Source organism: Cydia pomonella, chromosome 26 (assembly GCF_033807575.1).
Source record: "Cydia pomonella isolate Wapato2018A chromosome 26, ilCydPomo1, whole genome shotgun sequence".
NCBI lineage: Eukaryota > Metazoa > Arthropoda > Insecta > Lepidoptera > Tortricidae > Cydia > Cydia pomonella.
The window spans coordinates 6,503,143-6,519,559 of record NC_084728.1 but is presented as its reverse complement, the minus strand read 5'-3'; the positions used below and the strand labels follow the sequence as shown (position 1 = coordinate 6,519,559).

Below are 16,417 nucleotides of genomic sequence, written 5' to 3'. Positions count from 1 at the left end.
TCAGAAAAATATAAGTCATTTAAATCCTCGAGCCGGCAGCACATGAAAAGAGCTGTTTCCAGGGCGGTATTCTGAATAGGTACATAAAACAATAAAAGTAGCAAATAATTGTATGTAAAATCGTTGTTATGTAGCGCACTAATGAAATTAAAAAATACTTCGAAGTTACTATTAAAATAAATAAACTATGACATGACTAATACTTATGAACAAAAACGCAAATTTCATAGGTAATGACCCAATATCTGGTAATTGGTTTACGTAGCTTCAGATATCATAATAAAAAAAAAATACAGCGAATGGAAGTTTTGCTTATAAAATTTGTTATTGCTCTATTTCGTTTGTTTTATAAGCTTCAGCTATATAAAATAATTAGAGGTATAGATGTACCTCTCGTGCAAAGTTTCATTACAATCCAGCACGTTGTTTGAACAAGTGAAATGCGGAGCTTGTTGCGGACTCTTCACTCCATAGAAAATACTTCACAAAAAAAGTAGTAAAGTTAAAACAAGGCATTGTTGAGAAAAACTACTCTCTCGAAAAACTACTCTCTCGAAAAACTACTCTCTCGAAAAACTACTCTCTCGAAAAACCATAGTTACAAAAGGTTAACGTTTTTAACATTTATTTATTTTGGAAAATAATCCTTCTTTGGAAATCAATTGCATATTGTATTTTAGGTACTTTAGATATTAACTACTTTAAAATTTAGGTAAAAAATATTAATGAAATAAAATGGGAAAAATATGATCAATGCCCATTCCTAGATTTATTTGTTTAATTGATCTTTATCACATTAGAGTTATATAAAAGCAGAAAAGAAATTCACGGCCATTTTATATTAGTACTTAACTACTGCATAATTATAACTAAGTATAGGTATATACTCTTAATATATACTAGGCGTTACCCAATCATCCAAAATGGCCATGTTTAACATAAACAGCGAAGAGGTGTTTAAAAACTAGTTTGACATACTTACCTACCTGTGTTAGGAGTGAACCTACCTCAACCTATTACAGCGCATAGGTACTCGTAGGTCTGATGTGAAATTTAAATAGATGTATAATTAATTAAATTAAAACCGGTGAAGTAACTATAGGACTATCATTTATCTAAGGGGTCGGTAAAGAAATTGCACGGTTATTTTCTGGTAGAAAGTAATGTTTTCGAGTTTTTATAACGATTTTTTTAAGAAATACGTTCTAGGAAATATTTTTGCAGGAATTAACCCAGTTTCATTATTTTGAATGAATGTTTTGTTTACATATCACACCTATATGTATAATTACATATTTGTCATCAGTATTACTTCTGACCAAAATCATTTTTATTTTGTTTTATTTACAGATTGATCCAATGTGGCATGAAACTTAAAATAAACATATAAACACACAGCACATTGCCTATGTCTATGTTATTAATGTTATTATAATTATAATCCGTCTAAACTTTTTACTATTTTTTTATAATACTTATAGATACCAAAGCATTTAAATTGTTAAATTGAGTCAAATAAATATTTATAAGATTAGTTTTCATCAATTAATTTATCCAAAATTATTTGTTCGGTACTCACAACTTTTTAAAACGTAAAAAGTAAAGGCAAAGCGTGCAAATGTCTCATAAACAAGGAGATCCCTAAAACAGGAGCTAAGAGTATAAAGTGACTTGTAAAAAACTTTAATTAAGAATATCTCGCAAGTTACAGGCGTATTTTTTCCCCTTTTCTGTTGAGTTGTCGCCGTGCCTCGTTTAGATGGGGCTGTTGAGTAGGACTAGTAACTAACTCTTTATCTAGAGTCCGTACAAGAGTAGGGGCTTGGCAAAGAACAGTGTGGAAGAGCCATAATAAAAGTCAAACTTCAAATACTGAAAATTACAAAATTAAAAGTCAAATAATTATTATTTATTTTCAGGCAACTAAGACCCCTAGATACATATCACCTTACAAACTAACATACATGTAATAGAAAATCTACAAAAATTAAAAAAATAAACGGAGTTTCATTCTGTACCCCTAGTGTAAATTTTATCGACATCATAACGTGACGAACGCGTTTGCGTTAAGTCTCATTTTGTATAGGATTTTGAGTTTCCAAAACGTCCCTCTTGGCGCGCTCTTTCTAAATCCAATACAAAATGAGACTAAACGCAAACGCGTACGTCACGTTTCAAAATCGAATTTATTTACACTAGGGGTACTGATCAGTATATATTTTTTAAATATTTTCTTTGTTACAGATGTCGCTGAGGCCATCGCATCGAAAGATTCAAGGAGAATGTTATAACTAAATGCTGTCATCATACGTTGGCGGCCAAAAAAATCAAGTATCCCGAAAGATCTAGTGAATTTATGTTTTTCTCTGACACCATAGAAAGATTTAAAAATAAAATTGTTTGTAGGGATAGCCCTGACTCAAAAAGTGTCCGGGTGTTAAGGTGCGGATGTCGACTGCTGCTGGAACACTGTTGCGTCATCGCCGCTGCTATTTCTGTTAATTACCTTGATAATTCCCTCATGATTCCCTGTTATGAGACAGTAATATTATTTCATTCTGGCATAATGTAATATGCATGAGCGGGCCATACGCTACGGACTTGCAGTGGATTGTAATTAGATTTTGACTAGATTCAGCCCCTACTGTATAATTAGCATCAAAAATCAGATCAGACTATGCATAGCGTCTGCTACAAAACTGCTCGCGCCATCTACGCAAACCTTTGACAGTTGCCAACTCCATTGGCAAGTCTTTTAGGAGAGTACTGGCTCCACTTGTCTGTCTAAACGCACGCAGTCTTAAAGAACACTTAAAAAACGAGCACTAATTAAAAAGTGCCCTCTTTTGGAGTGTTTCTTTTATTTCATCACCCCCTCCCCCCTCACCCCCGACGGGGTGAGAGACGTCTAGTCGACGGGGGAGTGAGAGATTCTGTTACCAATACCAAGTAACTTTAAATAAAAATAAAGGTGTTGTATATTCTGTTTTTTTTTTATTCCGTAGACTACATTGAATAGACTACATAGAAATGACATTTCATGTGGTACTAAGAAATGTCATTTCTTACATATGAAATGTTATTTTAGTCTACGGAATAAAAAAACAGACTTTAAGTATCTTAATTGATTTTTATTCGACTATAAATTTATTTTACGGCAAGCCCAAGAGTTTATAATATTAGTCATAATTACTATTAGACATAAATACTTGAACAAAAAAATCAAATCATAGACAGCGCACTTCACTCCGCCAATAGCGCCTAGGTTCTTAACTACTCTAGCCCTACTCTGGAGAGATTTGGAACCATTATTTATAGCTGACAGCTGGACACTTTTGCAACAGTTCTATCATAAGAGATGTCACTCATGGTAAAGACATACTAATGTTACAGTGACAAGGAACGAAATGGTCCTTGACTGTACCTACGTGTTTTTATTTTGTATTCTTGTTACGTATGTAAATAAAGATTAATGGCGTTACTCATAAACGCGTTACCGGCCTGAATTAGCTATGAATCGTGTGTCTTTATCTGTCATTTTGCCTTATGTATTTGTAAGAAAGGGATAAAACATAATTTAACTAACTCAGTCTCGTAAAGTTTTATGAATAAGGGGCTAAGGCGCCGACTTGAAGCTGATTAAATTTGTATATGTTCTATCCTTGAATAGACACCATTTTGAAAGCTGGTGTTTCACGTTAAGCATTGGCAATAGGGAGCGTGCATGAACTGTAGGAGGCAGCACAAGAGCCGTCAGATATTTGGCGCGAGGCGTAAATGTGATGTTTTTTGTTCTGATGTAGCCCACAAGATGGCAGAACCTACTATGCACAAGAAAACACGTGACGTGTACATGTGCATGTTTATGGTTCCGATTCACGCCATAAGATGGCAGACCCTCCAACGCGCACGGTCCCTATTCTTGACAGACCTTCCCTATGTCTTCTAGTGACATATATAATTCACGTAGCTTGACATTGAGTCTATAAATAAATAAATATTATATGGACATTATTACACAAATTGATCAAGTCCCACAGCTCAATAAGGCTTATGTTGTGGGTACTTAGACAACTATATATATATATATATTATATATAATATAAATGCTTAAATACTCCGAAACAAATACCCGTACTCATCAGCTCATCACACGAATAAATGCCCTTACCAGGATTTGAACCCGGGACCATCGGGTTCAATATATGTAATAGGCATAAGTATTGAAAAAAAAAACTATCAAATTAATTGCCAAAAATATTTAGTTAAGTTCACAGGTATCAGTAAATTATCATATCAAAATACAGACATTTACACAAGTAAATTGGGTAACATTATTAAAGATAATGTTAATTTTAAATTGTAATACCACCATAATATTATTATTATTATTTTATTTGTAACCATAATATTATTATCATTAGATACGACAATTGTAAGATGACTGCGGCATCCGCCTTATTTTTAAGAAGATAAAATTTATAGGTTTACGCCACTATTAATTAATTCGATACATCATCATCATGGTAAGTTTTTATAGTAAATTTATTGCACATAACACGATAATAGTTAAATAAAACAAATTGCATAATAACTATATCTAAAAAATAGGTAATAGGTATAGTAATTAATTAGTCTTAAGTCAGTACCTAAATGGACGGTATTATTTGTTATTATAGTTAGTAATGTCCAAAAAGCTTTTTTATTTCAATAAAATAAAGTCATCAATTTAAAAAATAAATATTTGCAGATAAAAAAACAATATAACTTAAACTTAGGTATTAAAAAAAATAGTTACCTTTAGCTACCTTAAATCTTCAAATACAAACATGTAAACAACATCTTCAGATACCATACCTTATTAATATTAAAACGCACACAAAATAGAATAAATTAATAATAAACAACATTTACTCGCGATCGAATATTAAACAATAAAATTGAGATACGAAATCATACGGACACTGACGAAATGACAACTTCACTGTTATTTAAATACAACAAACAAATATACATTACATTATAATAAAGTAAAAATAAAACGGGTGAAATTTCGACGTGTGTAAGTATGGGGCTAAGGAGAAAAAAGCTATTCGGACAGACCACGCCTCGCAGAGGCCCGTTCGAGCCACGCCTTCGCTGGTGGGGGAACGGATCGTATTTGCCAGTCGGTACCCGCATTCGCGACCCGCGTACGTTCGAGTTTAAAAAAATAATAATTAAAAAGAAAACCTGTCAATTTCCAGCGCCAATTGGCGCGCTTTCTGACAGATTGGGTTTTTAATGTTTGTGTGCTGTGAGTGAGTGTGTTTTTTGGGGGATCATTTTGGAAGCTTTAGGAAGGATTTTTAATGGTAAGTTTCAGAAGTTTTTTCAGGGTTGGACATAAAATTTCCGTACATCAGTAGATTTAGAGAAAAAAGCTAAATCACATTGTGGCTATTAAACTCCTTGTAAAAAACATAAGGATTTAAGAATATGATTCATATGAAACTTTTATTGTTATTATTTATGATTATCTGTATTAATCTAAACCTTTTTGCTTGTTAGATTTTAATACATAAATACGCTTCTGAAAACATCTCGTCATTTTAATTTTGTTAAACAAAAATTAATAACCGTTTTCATGATAATGTAATGATTTGACAATTTAATGAATAAGCAATTATTAGGTGATTCGATAGTCCTAATTATTTTAATAAGGTGTGTTCCTATTTAGGTAGGTGTTTGTTTGTTATTAGACGCGTAGTTAACAATTATTTAAATGGTATCGAATCCGTTACCACGTCCGCTGTAAATGTACTTAATACAAATCAATTATCATACAATTACTTATTAATAAGCTTGATTATAACAGTACAAATTCCCGGACTTTATTACTTGGGTTGAAACTGTTTTCGTTGCCTTGTTTTGGACCACTCCGTCACGCTTGTATTTCTGTATTTTATCAAATAAATAAAAAAGATGAGTGCTATTGCATGTCTTTTTAGCTGTAGATTGCATTTATCATGAGAAAAAAATAAAAAAATAAATTTCATCTCGTACAAAAAGCTACACTCCGTCACATTTTTTGTGGACACAAAATAAAACAACGAAATTAATTTTGACCCACATACCTATAATAGGAATTGGAGTTCTTAAAGTTTTTAAGTAAGTCTACTTGAATAATAAACTATCTTTATCTTATCTTATCTTTAGATACATATTTTAAAATATAAAACAGTCTTAGAGACATGATTAAAAAAAAACCTCAGTAAAGATATTAATATCATGTTTGAATCATATTGTATGTTATAATCATTTGTGATATTCGTGAATACGGGCATTTTTGTACGTTTCACAATAAAATAATATGTAGGTACCTAAATGTCTTACGAGAAAGTACATAAATGAATATAGGCTCATAGTAAGCTCAATTAGGCTTGGGATAAGATATAAGGAACGTAAATAACGTAATAAATATAAGAGCCTCGGTAGAGAGTACCATTTTGTACCTTTTGGCGTTGAAACTCTAGGTCCATGGGGTCCCAGCGCGCACAAGTTTTTTGGAGAAATCGCGAAACGTCTGGTTGACGTAACTGGTGACCGAAGAGCTGGCGGCTTCCTCGCACAACGTATCAGTATTGCGATACAACGAGGAAATGCCGCGAGCATCCTTGGTACAATGCCTCAAGGGCCTATTTTAGATATAAGCTAGTTATAGTAATCATCTGTATATATCCATTATGTATATTGTTATTGTCAATAAATAAAGTTTATAAATTCACAAAAAAAAAAATAACATAATACATAGAAATAAAAATATATTTATTTGCGTGAAATGTGGTAGGTACAACAAATTAGATGGTAAAATTTTCTATACGTTCAGCACATTTCGCCGACAACATGGGCTTGCAAAATCTTTACTTGAAATCTAAATATGATTTACATAATTTACATGATATTTACAGTTAATTATATTTATTTATATTTTTTATATATACATAGGTATATAGACAAACAATAATAATATTCTTCATTGTGCACAATGAAAACATGATTAAATACAGCAATTAACATAAAAAAAACTGAGCAACAACAGGCGGTCTAATCGCTAAAAAGCGATCTCTTCCAGACAACCTTCAGGTAGTAGAAATTACCGTAAGGAAGAAATATGTACAAATACTTAGCTAAACAAATATGAAACATAGGTATGTAATAAAAATTGCCACTAGAAAAATGTAAGTAACCGTATTTCTGTAAATAAAAAATATTATTACGAAAATCATCAAAAGTATTATACAAAAAAGTGTCCTTACTAGAAGTAAAACCACTATCAACTAGGCTAAATGGCTATTAACGCTAGTTTGAGCTCGTTAGGACCGTTTCTTTAAGTAATTGGTGACTAAGCAAAGAAAAGTGCCGACAATGAAAGCTCAACAATGAACTGTTGAAAAATAAAATTTGTTGTAGAGCGTGTTCACGTTGTCCAACCCGATATCGGATACGACTAGAAAAAAAGGTAAAGACCGGCCGAGTGCGAGTCGGATTCGCGCACGAAGGGTTGCGTACCATTATCTATAAAAACAACACAACAAGGGTCTGCAACGCGCATGTAATATCTCTGGTGTAGCAGGCGTCCATAGACTACGGTGACTGCTTACCATCAGGCGAGCCGTATGCTTGATTGCCAGCGACGTAGTATAAAAAAAAAACCGGCCAAGTGCGAGTCGAACTCGCGCACGAAGGGTTCCGTACCATTATTTATAAAAACGGCAAAAAAAATATGTTTGTTGTTTGGGAGCCCCCCTTAAATATTTATTTTATTCCGTTTTTAGTATTTGTTGTTATAGCGGCAACAGAAATACATAATCTGTAGAAATTTTAACTGGCTGACTGACACGATTTATGAGATACAGCCTGGTGACAGACGGACGGACAGCGAAGTCTCAGTAATAGGGTCCCGTTTGACCCTTTGGGTACGGAACCCTAAAAACGAGCAAAAAAAAATGACATTTGTTGTATGGGAACCCCCCTAGATATTTATTTTGTACTGTTTTTTACCATTTGTTGTTATAGCGGCACCAGAAATACATCATCTGTGAAAATTTCAACTGTCTAGCTATCATGGTTCATGCATGAGATACAGCCTGGTGACAGACGGACGGACGGACGGACGGACCGCGGAGTCTTAGTAATAGAGTCCTGTTTCACCCTTTGGGTACGGAACTCTAAAAAGTGCCTTTTTATATTTATTTATAAATTTAATTATTGTTTGTTGTTCAAAATAAAGTTATAATTCAAAATAAAAGGCAAAATTCCATTGGGCATTATCTATAGTATTTTTGAAATACAAAGGCTACGGTGACTGCTTACCATCAGGCGAGCCGTATGCTTGTTTGTCAGCGACGTAGTATAAAAAAAAAACCGGCCAAGTGCGAGTCGAACTCGCGCACGAAGGGTTCCGTACCATTATTTATAAAAACGGCAAAAAAAATATGTTTGTTGTTTGGGAGCCCCCCTTAAATATTTATTTTATTCCGTTTTTAGTATTTGTTGTTATAGCGGCAACAGAAATACATAATCTGTAGAAATTTTAACTGGCTGACTGACACGATTTATGAGATACAGCCTGGTGACAGACGGACGGACAGCGAAGTCTCAGTAATAGGGTCCCGTTTGACCCTTTGGGTACGGAACCCTAAAAACGAGCAAAAAAAATGACATTTGTTGTATGGGAACCCCCCTAGATATTTATTTTGTACTGTTTTTTACCATTTGTTGTTATAGCGGCACCAGAAATACATCATCTGTGAAAATTTCAACTGTCTAGCTATCATGGTTCATGCATGAGATACAGCCTGGTGACAGACGGACGGACGGACGGACGGACCGCGGAGTCTTAGTAATAGAGTCCTGTTTCACCCTTTGGGTACGGAACTCTAAAAAGTGCCTTTTTATATTTATTTATAAATTTAATTATTGTTTGTTGTTCAAAATAAAGTTATAATTCAAAATAAAAGGCAAAATTCCATTGGGCATTATCTATAGTATTTTTGAAATACAAAGGCTACGGTGACAGGTGTCATTTCAATACAATTTTGGGAGATTAGACGTTTTAAGGTTATAAATTGTATACTTCGTCTTTGAAAACTACTATAAGTACTAATTTTTCTTTAAAAAATGTTCGACATCCGATATCGTATCGTACAATGTGAAAGCGCTCTTACACTACCGGTGTTAACGCAACGCACACACAATCAGATTAAGAATTGACCGACCGGTCTGGCCTAGTGGGTAGTGACCCTGCCTATGAAGCTGATGGTCCCGGGTTCAAATCCTGGTAAGGGCATTTATTCGTGTGATGAGCATGGATATTTGTTCCTGAGTCATGGGTGTTTTCTATGTATTTAAGTATTTATAAATATTTATATATTATATATATCGTTGTCTAAGTACCCTCAACACAAGCCTTATTGAGCTTACTGTGGGACTTAGTCAATTTGTGTAATAATGTCCTATAATATTTAAAAAAAAAAAAAAAATTAGAATTAAAATTAGATCATCTGTAATTGCTAAAAACATTAAAAAAATATTAGTTCGTTATATAAAAGTACTCATACGTAGATGTCGATGAAAAAAATGTATACCTTTACATTTTTACCTTTTATTCTTGTATATATCTCAAAACGGCCCTAATGATTTCGATGAAATTCGCTATATGAGGGTTTTTTGGGGGCTAAAAATCGATCTAGCTAGGTCTTATCACTGGGAAAATGCGCATTTTGAGTTTTTACATGTTTTCCTAGCAAATTTCGTTCTCCCAGGTACTAGAGTCTGGCCTTTCCGGTGCATGCGTTGCTAGCCAAATATTGTTGACAGATATTTCCATGTTGCATCACCAATTGCCTATGATTAAAAAAAAGCTAAAAGTCTGCTGTCAATTTGTGTCATTCATTCAAATTGTTCGCGGTTTATAAGGGGTTTATTTAAAATAATATTAATAATGACTATACCGAGTGACGTCCGCAAACTATTATTTAAGCTCATAAATAATTACGATAATGTGCGAAGTCGACGTGAAGCGTTCTATAACGAAAAACTGTTATGTTTACAAGTCGTAAACAATTGAGTAGGTTGGTGCTCTATTATTTTGATACTGTAAGTACTAGTTCTAACATTTGCCTATAACTTTGATTAAGTACGTGAATTTATTAATACCTGAATCTCATGAAAAGGACAAGTGTGTAAAGAAACGGATAAAGTAGAAATTCTGGAAAATATCAATAAAATTAAAACATTGGAACGTAACGATTTACTGAAAACTAATATTTAGAAAAAATCTGCGGAATTACTGGTCAGTAGTAAATTGATATAAAAATTAAAAATATATATAATAATTTCTTGGCGAAACATGTCTATATAATATGTTTTTGTACTTTACATAGATGAAGAAATTACGTGAGCTGACTTTGAGTGCACGCCAACGTACATTAACTTATTTCCTTAGGTAACTTACGTGTGCACAGAGAATCAAAAATATTTTCTAGTATCAAAACTTTAATTTCTACTACACAAAGTGTGACCAGCCCAAGATTTTTTGAATTTTCCGCCAAAATATTGTGTAATATTTCAGTAGCCAGACTCTATTAATAACGTCTTTAAATAAACTGGTCCTTCGAACCGGATTCAAACGAGTGACCTGTGTGAAACATCTTGCAACAATGTATGTAAAGACTGTAGAGTACTGATATGGAATTTGAGTCCAAAATTTAAATATGGAACGTAAAAGCAAGTAAGAAATACGATAATTCTGTTTAAAAAGGGATGAAAGTATTAAGTCCAATTTTGCGTTCCAGCTAGGGTTAGCCAACTAACTCGTAGTTAACCGTTTAACCCTACAGTTACCCGTACAGTTTGATTATGTTTAAACGGTTAAATACGAAATAATTCGCTAACCTTGAAACGTGCAAAGTGGCTCTTACTGAAAAACTGGTCGATTTATGTAAAAATATCGACCGAGAGACCGAGCTTTGCTCAAAAAATGTATATAAACACAAAAATGCGCGTTTTCCCAGAGATAAAACCTTGTTAGAAAAATTTTCGCCCCCGAAAACCCCTATATAGCAAATTTCATCGAAATCATTAGAACCGTTTCCGAGATCCCCGAAATATATACATATATAATAAAAGAATTGCTCGTTTAAAGGTATAAGATTGTATCATAATATTTATTTACAGTACATATGGTGCTACTTTACCGCACTAATGCGAAAATTAGCATATTACGTTACTGTGTCGAACATTTAAAGGGCCATATGTACTGTAAAACGTTGTACGATACATGTGCGAATAGGTTTGTGTTTGCTGTGCGAATTTCCTATTTTTCGCACTTGTATCGTAATGTACTATTATACATTTTTGAGCTTTAGCGGGCCGCGGTCGCTTCTCACAATAAATTCAACCAGACACGCTTGATATAGTAACATGTTGGTTTCCTTAATCATATTAGTATACCTATTACTAAATTCGTATGTGTGAATAATGAAAGCAGAAAATGCAGGATATTTTAAAAAGCGTATCTTGGCGTCCGTTGGCTCGTTGCGTGGACGACATTTGGAAGATTGCGCATTGCGGGTCACTTCTGGATGAGATTGGCTCAGGACCGGGACAAGTGGCATACTAGAAGAGAGGCTTATGCTCAGCAGTGGGCTATAAAAGGCTGATATGATGATGATTTTACCTTAGGTACCTGTCTATGTAGGTAATCGGAAAATTCACGTATCAGTGAAAGAAGGTCCCAAGTTGTTCAACAGATGGCGCTAGTGTATTAAGCTGCGATTTATTGAAAACCGCATGCGACTATCGGCGACGTTTGGACAGAACATAACAATGGCTTTAAGCCTTAATTCGGCAACGTCCAAAATATTGGACATAAACTTTGGCCCTCTTTTTTTTAACCATAAGCATTGATAGATACCATTGAGCGCCGAAGAGGTTTGAAAAGACGACCTTCAGTGTTTTCGGTCGATTTAAGTGTTAAAAATTGCCAATTGGTCACTTCAAGCGAATTTTTGTTATTGTTAAAGGATTTCAACTCATTTCAAATGTGAATTAAGATTCCGGGGTAACATTTGGGAAGAAATATACTCACTTTTTCAGAAATAGGCGAAAGACTTAAAAAATATAGGCATTAAGGAAATAAAAAATGGAATGACGCACCTTTTTCTACTAAGTGGCTGCGCCAAAGTATAGTATTAGTAATGAAGATTTTTCTAATCAAAAAATGTCCCTTGTGACACTAACAGATACTACCATATCGGAAACAGATCGAATGACTAAAACTCGAATTGGCCTAAATGTGTCTTATACGGCGGTGTGTTACCATAATATTTACATTGACGAAATTGAGGTCAAATAAAAACGAAAAATTGATTAAGTGCTGCTGGACCATCTTCTTTTTTTTTTTTTTTTTATAACGATAGGCAAGCGTTTGACCACGATCTCACCTGATGGTAAGTGATGATGCGGTCTACGGTGGAGCACGCTTACCTATGAGATACCTATTTACCCTAGCCTTGAAGAGACCCAGATTGTACTCATGCGGAAACACAGACTCGGGCAGGGCATTCCACTCCTTGGCAGTTCGCATAAGAAATGTTGAAGCAAAACGCTTCGTGCGTATTTGTGGAATACCTACCATGAAGCGGTGCCGGAGTGCCGATTGTCTGGTAGTCCGATGGTGAAATGGGGACGGAGGAATAAGGTTGTGCAGTTCCTCGGCACACTCTCCGAAATGTATCCTGTAAAAGATCGTTAGGCTGGCAACCTTGCGACGATGCTCCAGACTTTGGAGTCGAGCATTCGTCAGATCGTCATCATTAATGATTCTCTTGGCTCTCCTCTCAACTGACTCGAGTGCCTCAAGCTGGTATTTTGCTGAACCATCCCACAGATGTGAACAGTATTCCACACACGATCGCACTTGTGCTAGGTAAAGGTCGAGCAGTTGCCTAGGTGTAAAATACTGCCTCACCTTGTTGAGGATGCCCAGCTTTTTTGCTGCTAACTGTGCTTTCGACTCGATGTGCGGGCCGAAGTTGAGTGTTCTTCATTTGCAGCAGATGTTATCACATACATTTTTATATAAAATACTATTTAAAATAGCACAAGTCAAAATATTAAGGATCTATTTCACACAGTCTAAGTATTACATAGCTAATTACTAAATAAATCAACTGCCAGATATAACTTCCTGCAGGCAGCATTTTATCTACCAGCTAAGCTTATTTCAAGATTGTGAAACGTCAACGATGACTTTATTCGTCAGATAAGTGGCAAGTAGCTTATTCGGGACTTTACTTGGACATTGTGAAACAGGCCCTAAAGAAAATATGTGACATTATCTATGAAAAGGGACCTTATTGTCGATGGCGCTTACGCTGCACTGCGTTGTTTATAATATGGGAGCATCGTTGATAATGGCGTACGCGCCACCGACAATAAGGTCCCTTTTCATAGATAATTTCACATATTTTTTTTTTTTTTTTTTATAAGACACCAACAGTACATAAACAAAGCTAGCAAAGTAACAAGTATAGTGGCCACGTATAATATCTATGCACCAATAACAGGTGTGCAACAACACTCAAACAGTTCGAGGCTTTTTACACTACATTATTAACTACAACTATACATTAATAGATTAAGTGATTGAAACATGCATAGGAAAATACTAACTACTACTAATAGTACTAATGAAAATGAAATGAAAATGAAAATGAAAAAATGAAAATGAAAATATTTAATTCAGACACCAAGTATCCATATTTTTGTCTACAAGACTGTGGTCGCACTAATATAATACCACAAGCATTTTAAGTTTTTTTAAACATTCTGCGCTTTGAATTTAATTTAATTATGTGTATAAAGGGTACTTTGGTCGGATCACAAACAAATACTTAAATATAAAATGATCTGAGCCTGCTATTGCTTAGCTCGTCAAATGGAGGTCGGGTGAGCTTTAACCATTAATTCTATATTTTATCTGTACTTAACTGAAGCCTAAACAGCCATAAATTATTGAATTCAAGCCGGAGTCAAGTTTCCTAATAAAGTCTAGACGGAATCTCGCCTAGATTACCCTATTTAGCTTTGATTCATCGTCAGATATGTGATATCGTCAGCAGTGTTGCTAGGGCTCTCGAGTCGTAAGTCACGTTTCGTTTAATGAAAAATCATATTCTTATTGCAAAAGTCACGTCATCCTCCTCGCGTTGCCCCGGCGTTTGTCATAGATCATGGCATGGGAGCACTAGTTTTTATGAAAGCGACTGCCATCTGACCTTCCAACCCAGGGGATAAACTTGGCCTAATTGTGATTAGCCTGGTTTCCTCACAATGTTTTCCTTTACCGAATAGCGACTTGTAAATATCAAATGATATTTCGTACATAAGTTTTGAAAACTCATTGGTACGAACCGGGTATAAATCGGAACCCCCTCCGGAGTATGAGTCGCACGCTCTTACCGCTAGGCCAGCAGCGCATCCATTAAAAAAATACTTGCATTTTAAAACAAAGAAAACGGACCCAGTGCGACCAAATTATAAGTCAAGCATATTGTCGCACCTCCCTCTTTGCATTGGTTTCCTCATCACTGGCTTCTCTTTGGCGATTTAACAGAGCTAGGGTTATTGAGAAACATGGGAATTAAAAGTTCTGATTAAATAACCCTACCGCAGGGGTCAGATCTAGGGGACCTAAGATAGGTGAGGTTAAGTTTTATTTAAAAAAATTTTTAGTTCATAGTTAATTTTAGTAGTAGTTTATTATTAAGTTTTTAGGTTTTGTTATTGTACTTGTTTTTAATTATACATAAGCAAATAAACAGTTAAAAAATCATAAAGAAAATGCCAATTTGGTACAAAAAAAAACATATTTATGTAATTTTACGTTGGGTTACGAAAACACTTACGTTTTCGTAACTCAGTGGATGTTTTTTTAGGACGTACTGTAAAATTGCGCTTATAGGTATTGTATGTATCTGTCGGCGGTCGATCGTAAGATCAGGCAGATCGTGAAATTCCTAGGCATATTGCGAAACATGAAAATCTTTGTCTCGTTTCCTGAGTCGGCCGAGCCCCGCTATTTCTGGAGAGGATGCCCTTCGGGCATCTGAAGCAACCCGATGAACCTATCCTACCTATTTATTGGTTTAATGTGGCTAGCGTCAAAATATTACACTCCTCAATCTGCCTGATCTTATGATCACCCGCCATATCCACCAAATTGTATCTATCTCTGACGAAAAAAATCGACATCAATATAAAAATCGGCTCTTTATTCTATTTACTTAAAAGATAACGCTTTTTACAACTGTGTGTTAGTTCGTTCGTTTGTTAGCAAGTTCTTTAGGTCAAAACTTATTTTTGCCTACGGAACTCCAAATCAGATGACAACCAAGGTGATGACAGACATTGAAACAGTGACGTACGTTCCAACACAAAAGACTGGCATATTTACCGAATAATATGAGTTATTCACTCGGAAATAATTAATATTTAACTTGAGTTCGTAATTTCGTTTATTCAGTTGCTACCGTATTGTTGGGAGTTACACGGAGTTTTGTCTTTTGTTTTAATTATTGTATTATAATAATTATTAATTGTTGGAAGACAGCTATTATTGATTTCGTATTGAATATCGTTTTCGAACGATACGCATTAATTACGTCAAGTCATTATAAGCAGCAGTAAAATGACAGTTTTAATTGTTTCATACGCACAAAACTGAATGTATAATATATAGCGCCATCTACAATAACATATTAGGCACGTGATATTACGACGTCCGAATCGATAAAAAAATATTTTATCTGTATCTTTAGGTATTTAAATAAAAGTAAACAAACAATTTGCACATTTTCGGGTAGTTATAATATTTATTGGTTAACCAACCAAATACAAAACCGCCTGGATCTGTCACTGAACGACCTGACTTTAACCTACATTATTTGATCATGTAATGTTTTCATCTACCCCCAACTGGCTTCACGAGCTATTTTAGGGTAGATTTTGTTTACTTTTATTTAAATACCTAAAGATACAGAGTAATACATGGAAATCATACCTAAAAAGAGGTGTTGCCTTACATCAAGTTCTGTTTCTTATATATATTGGTAGTGATGAAATAGTAATGACAAATCCAAGTTTTCGACCTCGCATACCCTTCGGATCATTGTGTTTATAATATACAGTACAGTGAGGGAAATTGTTATAATTCGTATCTCTTGTATATCGTTGATGAACCAGACTGGTCCTCTGAATCCACAGCACAGTTATAGACAGAGTCCGAATACACATTAAAATTACAAATAAAATAAAAATAAAAATCACGATTATGGTGGTCTTAATTTTGTAACGAAATATATCTCCTTCC

The 16,417-nt window shown here is 34.5% G+C and overlaps 1 protein-coding gene across 2 annotated transcripts in view; it reads left to right on the top strand.

Annotated features, from left to right (window-relative positions):
• The first annotated feature begins 5,053 nt into the window (after positions 1-5,053).
• Positions 5,054-16,417, top strand: part of LOC133531959 (homeobox protein invected-like) — a 103,917-nt gene continuing 92,553 nt past the window's right edge. The window contains exon 1 of one of the 2 annotated variants that reach the window (XM_061870413.1): positions 5,054-5,354. The gene's annotated coding sequence lies outside the window, so the exon portion shown is untranslated. The remainder of the gene's footprint in view (positions 5,355-16,417) is intronic. The other variant, XM_061870414.1, reaches the window with a different exon arrangement.